The sequence below is a fragment of the Cupressus sempervirens genome, chromosome 10, assembly GCF_028749045.1.
Source record: "Cupressus sempervirens isolate cs-2001-9-10 chromosome 10, ASM2874904v1, whole genome shotgun sequence".
Classification (NCBI taxonomy): Eukaryota; Viridiplantae; Streptophyta; class Pinopsida; order Cupressales; family Cupressaceae; genus Cupressus; species Cupressus sempervirens.
The window spans coordinates 922511579-922528646 of NC_143127.1; positions in this window are offsets into that span (position 1 = coordinate 922511579).

Genomic DNA, 17068 nt, shown 5'->3' on the forward strand with positions numbered 1-17068 from the left:
ATGGGTATTGAGTTGAAGTTTTGTTCTACATTTCATCCATAGACAGATGGATAAATAGAGATTGTGAATAGAAGTTTCGATAATTTTTTGAGATGCTTGGCTAGAGATAAACCAAGTAATTGGAAGCTAATATTGGCACAAGTTGAATTTTCATATGATAATTCCATGAATAGGAGTATAGGAAAAATCCCTTTTGATATTGATACTGGAATTCTATATAGAGGAATATCAGATTTTAGGGATGGTGCTGGTCAAGAAAAGAGAAGTCTTTCAGGAGAAGAATTTTTTGATTTTATGGAGTCTTTGCATAAAGAAGTGAATTTTAGGTTGGAACAAAGTAATTAGAAGTATAAGAAGAATGGTGATAAGTCTAGAAGACATCATGATAATTTGATGATGAGTGTTAGATTCTACAAGAAGCGAGAATCAAACCAAGATCTGATGTCAGTCATAGATCATATGCACCTCCACTCAATAGATGATCATAGATCAAAATAGAAGAATGAAGAGATATCTGAAATGAGAGAAAAACAGAGACAAAGAAAGAATTTTGAGAAGACTCTCAATACTCTCACCAAGCTATCACTTAACTGATGAAGGTGAGAGGAGAGGGTTGTATATATAGAAAAAATGGGTCATATACATCCAAGAGGTGCATTAACTCTCATACCCCATAAAAGGTGGGAGGTTGTACCTACTTGGTAAAATGTCAAAAAACATGTGAGAAATCTAACTACCCCATGACCTACCTAGGTAAGGTCAAAAAAGTGGTTATGAGAGGTGGCACAAAAAGCTAAAAGAGGATGTGTAACTCAACTACCCATGTGTGGGAAAAAGTTACACATGTGGCTTATGTATTTCACCATGTGTCCTCATAGTAACCACATAAAATAAACCTCAGCAAGCTTAAATAATATGTGTAGGAAAATAAATACCCCCTAACATAAGGAAAAAAAATCTACACTAACACCCCTCCTTAAGCATAGCTTAGGTGGGTGAAAAGATATGGGTCCTAGAAAATGAAGCCTGGTGAGGTACCCATGTACAAAAAATCTCTCACAAATGGAAAAAAGGAGAAAACCTAGTGGGAAAACTCCTCCCCAAAAGAGATAAAATAAAACACACCCCCCCAAAGTAGAGAGAGTGAGACAAAGGACTAAGAAGCCCCTTCAGAAGTAGACACTAGTCACACCCCTAGAAAAGCTTGCAAATGAAGGAACTTGCTCTCAGTGAAGGGTTTGGTGAAGATGTCTGTGATCTACTCCAATGTTGGGATGTACTTGAGATCAATGATGTTTGCATGAACCAACTCCTGAATGTAGTGCATATGTATCTCAATGTGTTTGGTCCTTTGGTGATGGATTGGATTCTTTGAGATCTATATTGCACTTTGATTATCACAAAAGATGATTGTGGGCTTTCTGAATGAAATGCCAAACTTAGTGAGAATATTATGAAGCCAGATGGCCTTAGTGGTGGCATTAACTACCCCTCGATACTCAACCTTAGTAGATGAAAGAGCAATTTTAGATTGCTTCTTGCTCGACCAACAAACTAGACCATAACCAAGTGAAAAGCAATACCCCAAAGTAAATTTGTGATCCTGAGAATCACTTGCCCAATCTGAATCTGTGTATCCCACCAAGTCAAGATCCATGCCAACTACATAGTGAATGCCATAACTATGAGTTCCCTGAACATAGTGGAGAATCTGCTTAGTTTCCTTCCAATGCTACTCATGTGGCTCCTACATAAATAGAGAGACTATGCTCATGACATATGCAATGTCAGGCCTCGTGTGAGTCAAATAGATGAGAATCCCAACAAGTTGTCGATATAAAGTGCCATCAACCAAGGGTGAAGAACACTTAGCCTCAAGTTTGACCCCTGACAAAAATGGAGTCAATGCAGGCATACAATCAGCCATGTGAAATCTAGAGAGCATATCAAGTGCTTACTTGGGTTGTGCCATGAAGATACCTAACAAAGACTAAGTTATCTCAATCCCCAAAAAATAGTGCAAAAGACCCAAGTCTAACATCAAAAATTGATCATGAAGAGTAGATTTCACTACTTTGATGGTGGATGAGTGACTCCCTATGATCAAAAAGTCATCGACATAGAGAACCAGAAATGTTAGAGTATCATTTTGTTGTAGAAAGTAGACGTTCAAATCAGAATGGCATCTAGTGAACCTAACTATCATGAGGCAGGTGTTCATCTTGGCATACCAAGCTCGAGGAGCCTATTTAAGGCCATAAAGAGACTTTCAAAGATGACAAACCAATGAAGGATCCTGGATGAACCCCTATGGTTGCTCTATGTAGATTTCCTCCTAAAGGTCACCATGAAGAAAAGCACTCTTCACATCCATTTGGTGAACTTCTTAATGATGGGCTATAGCTATAGCAAGTACAAGTCAGATGGAATTCATCTTGGCTACTAGTGCAAAAGTATCAGAGTAGTCAATCCCAAGCACCTAGGAGAATCCTTTGGCAACCAAGTGAGCCTTATGCTTGTCAAATGACCCATCTGCTACAAATTTTGTTTGATAGATCCACTTGCATTGACTAAGTTTTATTCCCTTAGGAAGAGGGACTAAATCCTAGGTATGATTCCTTTCGAAGGAATTGATCTCTTCCTTCATTGTTGTATCCCACTTAGGAACACCAAAAGCTTCTCGAAATGTCTATGGATCAAAAGCTGAAGCAATAAAGAGATGTGGTGCTGGTTGAAATTGTGACCTTGTTCTTCTTGCATCTAAAGGATCACCAACCCAATCACCTATGGACTGTAAAGTCTGGCGAGCCCAAAGAGGCCTTGTGGTAGAATAATTTGGAGGAGAATCATCAACCTCTAAATGATGACTTGGAGAAGAAGATAGATCCTCATCATCACTTTCATCATTTGAAGTGGAGGAAGAAGACTCCTCATGTAGATTAGGAAGATTAAGATTCTCTGAAGAACTGTCATCATGCTACAATGTCTCCAATGTAATAGTGGATGGAGAAGTGATAGGAGAAGAACTGGAAGATTCCTCCTCAAAACAAACACTCCTCTCAATGAATAGTTCATGAGTTGTAGGGTGGAGAAGCCTATAGCCCTTGACACCATCTGGGTACCCAACAAATATGCAAGGCTTGCTCTGTGGATACATAGCCTTGCATTTCTCTACTAGAATGTGGGCCCATGCAGGAGAACCAAACACTGAAAAGTGCTTAACTATGGGTTTCTAACTAGTCCAAGCTTGGAAAGGAGTTACCCCCTTTATAGCTTTATGAGGAACATGATTCTGAATGTAACACACACAATTGATGGCCTCTACCCAGTATTGAGGTGCCATAGACCTGGAGTAAATCATACAATTGGCCATCTCTTTCAAGGACCTATTTTTGCATTCTGCAACACCATTCTGATGTGGACTATAGGGAATTGTGTGCTGAAGATCAATGGCCTCAGAGGCACAAAAATGTTCAAACCTATGGTTGAAATATTCCCCCCATTATCTGTATGTAGAATTTTGATGCCCTTCCCAGATTGTTTCTCTACAAAAGCTTTGAAGTCCTGAAAAGACTCAAAGACCTCAAACTTATGTTTGAGAAAATATACCCAAGTATATCTAGAAAGATCATCGATGAATTTCAAAAACATATCTAGCCCTACTAAAAGATGGATGTGGAAATGGGCCTGCCAAGTCACTGTGTACCAACTCTAGAAGCTGTGTAGCCCTCCATGATTTTCCTTTCTCATACTTCTCTTCTAGATTCTTACCAAGAATGTATCCTTGGAAAACTCCATGAGAAAAGTGAATTGAAGGAAACCCTACAACCATGTACTATTGACTAAGTTGTTGCAAATAGCAATAATTCAAGTGACCAAACTGCTGATGCCACAAATGATTCACCTCATCTAAATGAGTGAGTAAAATAGTTGAAGGAGAGTGAGGAAAAAAGTGAGAAAATTGATACAATCTGGATAGATGATCTACTTTCCCCATAGCAACTATAGACCCATCATGCAATTCACTGATTTCCATATTATCAGGTGTGAACTCAACCTGCTTGCCAGAGCCAATCTGAGTGATCTGATAAATAGATAAGAGATTAGTTGACAAAGATGGAACACAAAGAACATCCTGAAATGTTCCTTTTCCCACATCAATAGACCCTCTCCCATGCACTTCAATAGGAGTGTAATCACCCATTAGTATGGTAGGCATAGTACATGGCTCTAAGGAAGCAAAACTTTCTTGTGAAGAAGCCATGTGGTGTGAGGCACCTGAGTCAATTATCCAGGTATTATGTTGTGAAGCAACTGCAACTAGGGCCTTGCCCTTTCCTTTCCCCTTATTCTTTTTTGCGTCCTTTGAAGACCTTTCTGATGAACTTTGCTCGATAGAATTAGGCACCTTAATGTTGTTTTTCTCAAGCAGATGTGATAGGTGATCAATCTGCTTCTTCAAACACTTGTGCTCATCATGTCTTGGTCTTTACAATAAGAACACTTGACCTTCTCCTTATTAGGTTGATCACCTTTTGATGAAGAAGTCTGATTATTTGCATTTGGAGCAATAGGCTTCTGATCTTTCTTCTTCTCTCCTTGATTCTTTTGTTTCTTTTCTTGTTTGCCAAACCCTTTCTATTCTTTTGTGCCTTTATTTGCAACCAATGCATGTGACTTTGAGGGTTTAATTGTACCCATGTGAACTAGTTTATCCTGCTCCTGGGTGAGTTCTACAGCAAACTCATCTAGAGAAGGCATTTTATAGTTCGAACCTAGGGCACTTTTTATAGCATAAAAGGTAGAAACAAAGACTAAATAATTTAGACCAAGTTTAGAAAGAATGCTTAAGATCAGATGTTTGTCCTTTTTTTCTATTCCACACTATTTCAACCACAATATAATAGATTTCAACTTTGTTAAGAAGTCTTGTATGGTGTCAAAATTGGTAGGACTTAATCCTATGAGTTCATTCTCTAATTAATGACCTCTGAACTCATCTTGCTTACCAAAGAGTGTTTCCAATTTGGTCCACACTTCATTTGGTGTAGTGGTAGATTCAATGTGAAAAAGAAGGTTAGGAGAAACTTACATACATAGAGTACCAAAGGCTTCATCACATTTATTAAACCATTTTGTCTTTTCTATAGCATATTGAGGTTCTGTCTCAAGTCCCATTGTAACCCTATGATATCCATGTCTTTTGACATAGATAATCATCTTTGATTTCCATTCAAAATAGTTATATGGTGTTAAAATAGGAACTATAGATGCATTCATGAGTGCAAGAAAGTAGATTCCAAGGAATAAGAAAAGTGCAAGAAAGAAGACAAATGAGACACCCCCCCCTTCCACTAGTCTCAAAAATCACACCCCCCCCCCCTAGATATTATAATGTTGGCACTTTATAATTAGTGCATTTACAAGGCTTTTACCATCTTACAATGCTTTCTAGGCCGATAATGGCCAAAATCACAATTTTTGGTACAATTTAAATATGATAGAAAATAAAATAAAAAAACCTTGTAGCTGTGTATTAATCTTCAATGTCTTTCCAATGCTTATTCATTTTTGAAAAATGAAGATCTGAGATTAAAGTTATGGCATATTGAAAATAAACATATACAACAGATTCGACCTGCAATATCTAATGAAAAATGGCATACTTATTTAATAAGACCTACATGGATGGAAAGGTCTCATTTCTAGCTTTTCGTCAAGTATCTGTATTAAAATTTTAAGAAACGTTGTTGAATCTGCCCATCAAAAATGGCATATGCCTAACTCAGACGTAATTTTCACAAAATTGATCAACTAATTGAAAAAAGTGACAGATACCCAGATAGTTTTTCAACCCTAGGAACAAAACCCAGAGATCATTTTTTCTAAAAATGAGCAGAAGCTAGAAATTTGAAGCACAATTGAAAATAGCTCCAATAAAAAAAGTAATAATAATAATTTTGATTTGTTACCGTCTCCTCCAATCTCTTATTTTGGTGAAGTAAAAGTCACTTTTAACTTTCTCAAGCCTTCTGGACACTCTGGAAGTACTTAAAGATGCCCCTAGTATTACCACAAAGCTGTAATCACCCAGATCTCATAAGAACACATATATGTAAACCAGATTAACCAGATGCCTATTTTCTTTTAAACCATTCTGATTCTCCAGTTCATTCAAGGATGTAGGAGAAGAGCATACTTGGTTTTAAAAAAAAATATGAGAGAAAAATAGAGACAAAGAAAGAGAATTTTGAGAAGACTCTCAATACTCTCACTGAGCTATCACTTAACTGATGAAGGTGAGAGGAGAGGGCTATATATATGGAAAAAATGGGGAATATACATTCAAGAGGTGCATTAACTGCCATACCCCATAAAAGGTGAGAGGTTGTACCTACTTGGTAAAATGTCAAAAAACATGTGAGAAATCCAACTACTCCATGACCTACCTAGGTAAGGTCAAAAAAGTGGTTATGAGAGGTGGCACAAAAAGCCAAAAGAGGATGTGTAACTCAACTACCCATGTTTGGGAAAAAGTTACACATGTGGCTTGTGTATTTCACCATGTGTCCTCATTGTAATCACATAAAATAAACCTAAGCAAGCTTAAATAATATGTGTAGGAAAATAAATACCCCCTAACATAAAGGAAAAAAAACTACGGTAACAATGAGGTGATGGCTCATTTGAAGAAAGGTAGATTTCCTATTGGGACATATAGTAAACTATAGATAAGGAAGTTTACACCATGTGAGATTGAGGAAGTTTGAAAGTGGAAATGCTTATGAAATTGAGTTTTCTAATTTGCATAAGAATCATGAGTTAGATGATGAAGTTTTTGTATTAGATGGTGATCCTAAGAGGCAGATTGAAGTATATTGGATCAGATAGTTTGTAAGATCACAAGATGAAAAGATTACTATGAGTGTTTGGTGAAATGGAAGAATAGATCAGTTGAAGATGCTACATGGCTCTCTTGATCTGAGTTAGATTCACCTTAGGTTGTGGCACTTGCATGATTAAGGAGATGTAGGAGCATCCTTGGTTGCCTTTTATCCTACACCTTTGTTCAATTTGATAGTGTTGACAAAGTTCTTTCACACCCTTCCAAGCTCCTTAGTATGAATTGAGTTGTTCTTTTGGTGACCGAGTTATTAATTATGAACCAATTTTTTCCTTTGGTGACTTGTTCTTTAGTTTGAAGTGAGTTGTTCCTTTGGTGATTGAGTTACACTAGTGTGAACTAAGCTATTCCTATGCTAACTGAGTGTTTCCTCATTCGCTGAGTGAATCTATGTTGTTGATGCTTGAATCCTTTGATCGAGGTGTTTTTTTTTGGTCCTTATTTGGAGTTGACTCTTCTATTTAATTTAAATCATGAATTTAATGACAAGATCTTGTCTAGGGATGAGTGTTGACCATTCGAAGGTCGACCTTTATTTGATGTAATGTTCTTGAATCTAATGTAAGATGTTTTGGCAAGTATAAGTAGAGATGTTTGTTTTAGTTTAATGACAAAGCTTAAAGAACTTAGAGAGTTAGAGAAGATGTTTATGAAATTGTGAATTTGAAGATGGATCATATATCTTGAAGTTATATTTTGTATTTGGCTGAAATCTAGAAGGCATTATAGTTGGGCATTGTGCTAATAATTATGAATCTCTATCATCTTAAAATGGAATAAATTCCATGTTAAGAACATTTAGTCTTACTTAGGGGGTGTTTTGGGCCTTCATCAAGTTGTCCCCTATTTTCTACCCCCATCTCATCTTTTGTGCCTATTTAGGGCTTTATTTAGGCCTCCCTAAGCACTATTTTTCTCTTGTGGCTCATTTTCTAGGGATCTAAAACCCCTAGCTATAGGTTGACCTTGACCTTGACCTAGGTAAAAGATGGTCTTGACCCTAACCTAGGTCAAAGTCAACATCAACCTTGACCTAGGTCCCCCTTTTCTTCAAAAGGTTTGTCAAATGCAAGAGAAGTTCAATAGTTTATTTTCTCACTTCTGGGTTAGCTATTTTGGGCTTTGGAATTGGAAACCCTTAAATTGAATTTAATATAGGTTCATTTCTATGGGTTAAGGATTAATTGGAATTTATTTCTCCTATGTTATCCTCTCTAGAAGTCTATGCCCTAGACTAGTATAAAAAAAGCCTTCTTCTCTCATTTTCATGTCCACTTTTCATGAAGAGATATCTACTTGCATGATCAAGTATCTACCATCCACTGAATTCAAGAAATAAAATCAAGTGATCAGGCAATCATCTATTTAGGAATTCAAGTTCTCCATTTAAGATCAAAGATTCAAGCATTCATGATTTAACATTCAAACCCTAGATCTATCCATCATGGTGGTGTGATCTTCCTTCAAGATTTTTTGTTCATCTTCAAGATCTATTCATTCTTACTCAAGGTGGATTTCAAGAATAAAATAATGGAAGTTTTGATTTACAGTTATGATTTTGATTTACATTATTGAGTCCAATCTTTCATATAAATATACTTGTTTACATTTCAAATACAATTGCATATCTATTGAATATCATACATTCATTGGTAGATTTATTTCTACTATTTGCTAGTATTATCTCTTTCAACTTCATTATTAATGTTGATTCTAAACTAGGGTTTGACTAATAGAAACCCCTCATCCAAACAAAAAAAACCCTTTTTCTTATAGATACTTTTTAGGGACAATGAATATCAGTGTAGATTTGAGTACCCTTTTCAACAAACTTTTGAGATCTATGAACAAAATTTCTGTCAAAGCAGTGTAGGTCAAGGTTAGAAATAAAGGGATAAGATCTTACCCTAAATTTGGGTCAAGGTTGACATACCTCAAAAAAGAAAAAGATTTCTAGATTTTGTAGATTTTAGAGCTTCAATTCAAGTGTACAAAAATTAACAACTTTTGAGACTGTTTGAGAGGGTTTTCAACAAATTCTTTTTAAGAGGTAAGTACTTTCATTTCTTCATTTCAATATTAACATTTCCATATTTACATTCCATATCCTTACAATTCATATGAATGTGTAAAAATATGGGTTTAAAGGGTCTTTTTCATGTTCATTATTTTAAATCCTATTCAACTATATTTTTATATCTTACATTTTGGTGAACCCATGATAGACAACTCTATATTTTTGGTGTTATAAATTTTGTTTCCTTTTATGCTCTTGCATTTTAACATTCAAAACACAAAAAAATCTATATATTCTATAGAACTCAAATTGCACTTTCTTTTACTATAAAGACTTTTAAGATGCTTTGTTGTGTGGTTATTTTCTTCATTATCCTCCTTTTAGCATCTCTTTATCATACTTATGATGTTTATGAGAGTATTATCTACTTAATTATGTTGGCTACTCTTCATTTTTCACTTGCCTATCCTATTATGAGATTGACCAATACAAGTCTTTCTACTTTCAAAGATTTCATTGAAGATTTATGTGGACGAATTATTGCTCTTTTGGATTATGTGAATAATTTGGTAGATGATACACCATTTCAAATCTTCCTAATCCTAATCATATACTTCCTAATATAGTTCCTAAAATTTCTAATCCTAATTCAAATACTAATATGCCTAATTTTCCATCTTCTATACCTAGTTCTTCTCATACTTTTGAGGTGGGTCAAACTATGGTTCATGATGCAGATGTACAAAAATTCTGAGATTTACCTTCCCCTTCTTGTCCGATCTTAAAAGATATTAAAAGGGAAGAGAAAAGCAACTTCTTCTAAACCTATTTCCACCTTATACAACTTTTACTCATGAAAACAATACAAAATCACCTCTTCTAGAAGCTTTACATGATATGTACACTACAAGATATAATATGATGACTAAACATAGTCATAGAGGTTTAGGGCTTGGTGTTAGTGAGCATGGTATTAAGTATCCAGTTTATATACCCCCAAAATAAGATATGCATTATGTTGTTTGTTCACAATCTCAATCCAAGGTGGTTGGTGTTAATTTTCCTCCTCCTCTTCATGATCTTCTCCCTACATCTACCTTAGAGAACCTTGATATTTGTCAAGAGGTCGCTAAAAAGGTGTATGTTGAGTTAACGAATTCCAAAAAAAAAATGTTTAGACATATGCTGATCAATGCTCTATAAAATTACAAATGTCATTTTCATTATCATAATACACATTTACTTGGTTATTGTTTGCATTTAGGCTATATGTTAGTGCTTGAGATTCTTTAGGTAGTATATCTTGTTCTCATGTATTTTTATAGTTCCTTCATAGTTTTGATATAGCGGATACCCCTCATTCTGATAGAAGATAGATCTCTTCTCCTCTTATCTCTAGACTGGGGGGGGCAAAAGGAGTATATTCATTCAGTCTCTTAGGACCCATTAAGCTTTTAGCATATATTGTTCCTTGAGCTTAATTGGTATTCTTTTTGTCTTATTTCTCTATGGTTTTGTATTATGTCTATAATCATCCATCAATTCTATTCAATATATCCTTTCTTATTTTTTTATATTTTTTGCAAAGGTATCCCTTATATTCATCCCTTGGGGGCAAGGTTCTTCCTTGTTTCTCTTTTTCTAGGGATTTGGTTTCCTTAGCTTAGTGGCATTTTGTTAATCTTACAACATATTTCATTATAATGATTGATGTTTTGACTATGGATATTCTTTTCTATTAGAGGTTGTTATCCTAGGTTATCACCTCTTCTTTTTTTTGAAAATTATGTTCTTTATAATCTCTTACCCTTGCTTTGATGTTACAGTTGTTTCCCTCAATCAAATATTCCTCATCCTCTTGTTTGCAAGGGGCTTGATGATCGAATCTTTGTTCTCACTTGGCTTATCTTTTAAAGATGATATTTTATCTAATGTACTCCTCTACAATGTGGATCTTGTTGATAAGATCTCTTTCTCTTCTAGGATCCTTTTTGCATTAGTGACCTATCCTTTTCACATTTATATATACTCTTGGGTGTAGGGGTCAATACCCTTCACTAAGAACATAGTGTATATTGTTGTTAATAGGATATCACCTTATTTTCTAAAGTAGGTATCCTCTTTCTCTTACTTATCCTATCTAGTAGACAACCACAATAAGGAGTGGGCCATATAGATGGTGTCCCTTGTACTATAGTTTTTTATTTATATACTAAATCCTCTAAAGGCAATGCAAATAATTTACTAAATCCTAAAGAGATATGCATTTTTCAATTTTTCAATATGCTATATCATCTAAAGCTAACACACATAAGTTTATAAATCCTAAAGAGACACACATTTTTCAAAATTTTAATATGTTAAATCCATGGAAGATAACACACATAAGTTGCTAAATCCTGAAGGGAGATACATTTTATATTCATAGTGATATAAGAAGATGGATCTATTAGTGTTCCAAAAGCCATCAAAAGATGCATTAAAGTTTAAAGAACAAATTTTTAGATGGAATATTGGGCTCTCCCTCCCTGTTGGGCTACATGTTGGGCTCTCCCTCCCTCATAATTCATGGTAAGGTAGGCATCTTACTAGGTAAGGTAATCACGTTCTCTTTTTCTCACTTTTCACTTTTATGCTAATAGGATTGGATCATAAAGCTATGTGATTTATAGTGTTGCTCTTGTCTTTCTTATCTAATGATTTTTTCTTTTATGATAGCTTTCCAAATAAGATATTACTTTAGGAAGCATTTCTTAGCAAGGTTTCCTTTACTAGTTGATTTGGGCTTGTTTTATTACAAACCCCTCTTTTTGTATATTTTAGTTGTGTTGTTGTTTTTCTTTGTTTTTAAACTGTTGTGTGTGTATGTTGAGTTATCATCCTTAGCTTGAGGGATTGTGTCATCAACTAAGTGTTCTTCTATCTCATTTCAAATCCACTTGGATCTTTTTTCTCCTTTACCATGAGCATGTTTAATTCCCATACTCCCGCTAAAGTGGGGCCTTAATATATCATCTTAAAATAGTAGAACTTCCATGTTAAAAAAATTTAGCCCTTATTAGGGGGTGTTTTGGTCCTTCATAAAGTTTTCCTCTTTTTTATGCCCCCTTCTCATCTTCTATACCTATTTAGCAATCTATTTTTGTCACTCTGGTCACTATTTTTCCCTTGTGGCTCATTTTCTAGGGGTCCTAGACCCTTAGGTGAAGGTCAACCTTAACCTTGACCTAGGTCAATGAAAACCTCAACGTAGGTCAAGAATGACCTCAACCCTAACCTAGGTCAAATTCAACCTCGACCCTAACCTAGGTCAAAGTCTACCTCAACCTTGACCCAGGTGCCCCTTTTCATCAAAAAGTTTGCCAGATGTAGGGAGAGGTTCAAAAATTTGTTATTCCACTTTTGAGTTGGCTATTTTAGGCTTCAAAAAGGTAAACCCTTAAATTGAATTTAATCTAGGTCCATTGGAATTTAATTCTCATATGTTGACCTCTCTAGAAGTTTGTGCCATAGACTAGTATAAAAAGAAGCCTTCTTCTCTCATTTTCATAGATCCACTTTTCATGAGGCGATATCTACTTGTCATGATAAAGCATGCACCTTCCATTGAATTCAAGCAAGAATATGAAGAGAAAAAGTAATCACCTATTCAAGCATTCAAGTTCTCCATTTAAGATCAAGGATTCAAGCATTCAAGATTCATCATTAAAACCCTAGATCTATCCATCATGGTCGTGTGATCTTCCTTCAAGATCCTTTGTTCATATTCAAGATCTATTCATTCTTCCTCAAGGTGGATTTCAAGCATACAATCATGGAGCTTTTGATTTACATTTATTATTTTGATTTAAATTATTGAGTCCAAGCTTTCACATCAATATTATTTTTTTCATTTCAAATATAATTGCATATCTATTAAATATCATAGCTTCATTATTATATTTATTTCTACAAATTGATAGAATTCTCTATTTCAATTCAATTATTAAGGTTGATTCCAAACTTGGGTCTGACTAGGGCAAACCTGTCATCCAAAAAAAAGAACTCTCTTTCTTGTAGATACAGGTGATGGACAACAAATATCAGTGTAGATTTGAGTACCCTTTTGACAAACTTTTTAGATCTGCAAATAGAATTTCCATCAGAGTAGTTTAGGTCAACGTCATAAATAAAGGGGTAAGATCTTACCCTATATTTGGGTCGAGGTTGACCTAGCTCAAGAGAGAAATTTTTTTCTTTTGGTTTTTTAGATCTCATAGTTTCAATTCAAGTACACAAAAATCAACAATTTTGAGATTGTTTGAGAAGGTTTTTAGTAGTCTTTTTTGGAAGTAAATACTTTCATTTCTACATTTCAATATTCACATTTCTAGATTTACATTCCATCTCTTAACAATTCATATGTATGTATAAAAATATGGGTTTAGGGTTTCTTTCATGCACATTATTCTAAATCCTATTCAATCATATTTTTATATCTTAGAGAATTAATAAAAGTGTATTTTCTCTCTCTCCTTGGTGTTGTTCTCTTTGTTGTTTTCTTTCGTTGTGTTTACTCAACATGGTCCATGGATAGTTAGGTGTTCCTTTGGCCCAAGCTCTCCCTCCCTCCTCACATAAAAAATAGAAAATTAGTTTGCCTAGGCCTCTCCTTTTCTATATAAATTGTACATAGAGTCCACTTCCATGTGCCTCAAATCCATGATGGTTCCACAATAATGATTCATGAAGCCATTTTACACAAAAACTGCCAAAAATAGAACAATAAACAAACTAGTTATAAATGATTTCAAACAACAACCCAACTACTTACTATAAACTTACACTCTAAATTTAAAAAAAATTGTATGGACATGAACAAAAAGGACCGAATGAGAACAATTTTTTTCAATCTATCATAGTACTTGAGCAATTAAAAAAATAAAAATCGTCAAAAGTGGACACTAGTTCCTACCTTTAGCTTTTCAAATTCACTTATTATAAAAACTCCAACCCTTGGAATGGGTCTCCTTGATAATTTTATAGGTTCCTCAAGAGGTGTTAGACATTTATCTTAACTATCAACCTCTTTCTTGCTCTATTCAACTTCCCTGTCAAAAAGTTGTCAAGCATCTTTTCAAAGTTGCTGACAACTTTTTGCATTTCTTAGCTCAACTTTGACTTCCATTACTTGGTAACTTCCAAATTGGTCCACTATGATCCATTTATGATGTCTAGTCATGATTTATCCTTCAAAGTGTCAATTCACATGTTTTTAACCATTTTGACCTATTTGGAAAAGTTTGCAATAATTGACATATTTTTGACATCTTTCCCAACTTTTTGCCAAATGACAATGTATGACCTCCAACTTATGCAAAAGGATGTAAAATCATCATACACAAAAAAAAATTCAAAACCATACATTCCTTAGGATTCTAGGGTATAATACCTATAACCCATAACAGCCTTGTTATCATGAGTGCTAATGGTACATAGAGAGAAAATAATAGAAAAGGAGATAAGATTGCAGTATGTAAGTACTAAAGATCAGATTGTAGATATCCTTATGAAGCCATTTACTAAAGATACATTTGAGTACTTTAGAGGTATGCTTGGGGTTATGCCCCTGGCTACTTCAGAGTAGATGATGTAGTAAGTGCATTAGTCCAATGGTACATAGCACTATTTATGCGATTAGATTTCTACAATCCATGATAGTTATGTACTAAGTTTCTGGATTAGATTGTGTAAAGACTTTTTTCATCAACATTTAGAATCACACTATGTGATCCATCATCAAGATGAGAGAGCAAGAGGTGTAAAATAATGTGACTAGATTAAATTTTGATGCTTCTCATATAGGGGGGTATCTCTGATTAGATAAGTCATTGAGGACTCTTGGTATTTGGTTTTGAATGGTTTCTTTGGACACTTAAGCTAGTTGAAGAATCGGAGCAATGTATTAAAAATTGGTATTTTGTAATATTGAGGCCTTTAACATAGATGCCAATGGGGGGGAATATACATGAAAAACATCTCCTAAGAAATGGGGGAGATATCTCTTTTGAGTTATTAAGAAAGATTCATGTGAAGAAGTAGGAGATATGCACCTAATGTATTGAGAATTATTTAGCTTGTAAACAATTAATGCTAATCCTAGAATCTAGAGGATTTCAAACTTTCTTAATAATGAGGATTTGAGATGATGAAAATAACAAAAAAAGTAGAGTACTATTTGGTATTTTTGGAACTTAGATGTTTTTCATCTATGTTTCCATCAATTCCAATGAAGGAGATTGTTAGCATGAATGCCAATGAAACTACTTTGGGGGAATATCCTAAGCATTGGAGAGTATTGACATGTTGCATTCATGATTGTGTTTATTGTTGATGTCAACATAGTATGGTTTTTATAAAGACTATTTGAGTAGCAAATAGAGATCTTATTCGTACAAACAATGGTTTAATTTTCTAGTAAATTCATAGTGATGCACATGTTCAGCATAGTGTCCTGATGATGTAGTTAGTGTGCAACGCCTAAGTCAAAGATATACAAAAATTGTACCTAATTTACAACAAGTAGTACAAAGATAGAGTATTAGGAAAGTAGTTCCTAATGTTTATGTTCTATCTTACATATGAGATGTAATGAGAAGATGCACTGTCAAGAAGTGATAGAGGATAGTTTATTAGTGATGTTAGAAAGTGTGCAAGCCCTAGTATCGCACATGTGAAGTTTTGTATAGACTATGAGCTAACAATGCTATTTTAATCATAATTAATTAATTATCTTATTATAATTAATTAGGAAAGCCTCAAGGCCGACTCATGGAATTAATTTGAAGATATGGTATAAAGGAAAGATGTCTTCAAGTATGTGCACGATCATGGTCAACCAAACTTGTGCCTTAGCTGGCAGTGAAAAACTAGAAAATTAGGGTTATGTCAACTTGACACATAATTTTAAAGTGGTTCTACACTTTATATCAAAAATTTGTAAGAATTTGGGTTATGTCAACTTGACACATAATTTGGATCTGCTAGGGTTTCTTACTCCATGCAAACTTTAGTTTTCTTGTGTATGACACTTTGTCTAAATTTTTCTTCTATAGGTACCACTTGTCAAAAAAAATTTACTATGGGAGCTTTTAGGTTAGGATATTATGGTTCAGGCTAGCGGTGAACCAGTTCTTTCTAGTATTCATGCTACTGCTTTGAACTACCATGGTGCCACCTCAAAAAAAAATTCTCACACAAGTTTGTCTCAAAGGTCTTTCATGAGGTAATCCTAATATTATCCTTCCTTTGCAAGAATTTGATGCTGCTTGTGACTAGTTAGAGAAACATACCTTGATAGGTTATTTTGTCAGTAGGACTCCTCCTGAAGCTATGCTCTGAGACTAGGTTAACAAATGCTGGACTCCTCATGGAGTCCACCTTGGTTTTGTGAAAACCTAACCAAAGGTTCTTTTTTATTTTTCTTTGCTAACCCATCGCAAGAAAACATGGTCTTTAAAAATGGTCCTTGGTCTATGCATTCCTCTCTGCTTGTTTTCCAAAAATGGTCCCTAGACTTGACAATCTTGGAGGATAAAAAGCTTAGGGTTCTTGTGTGGGTCGAGTTTCTAGGCCTTCCCTTGCCATGTTGGCTTTTCATTGAGTCCATTGCCAAAACCCTTGGCAAAGTTGTCACCAAGGAGCCTAAGAAATTTTTTAATGCTCACCCACAATGATGCATTTGCGTCGAAGTTGGTCTTTCCATGGATCTCAAGGATTTTATGGAAATCTAGATTAGAGCTCAAACCTTCTCCTAGAAGGTTCTTTAATTGAATCTACCTAACACCTATTATAGGTGCCAATCCACAGAACACAAGATCAAGGATTTTCCTCTGGCTATGCCTAGGGTCAAGCCCATGCCTAAAGAAGTGCCTGACAAATAGGCCAAAGGAAAAAAGGAAGAATGGGTTACTATTGGGTGCAAGGGAAAGGTTCCCTTGAATCCCTGGTTCCCTAAGAAAACTTGTTCCCACAAGATCAAGGATTATCCTCTGGCTATGCCTAGGGTCAAGCCCATGCCTAAAGAAGTGCCTACCAAACAGGCCAAAGGAAAAAAGGAAGAATGCGTTACTATTGGGTGCAAGGGCAAGGTTCCCTTGAATCCCTTG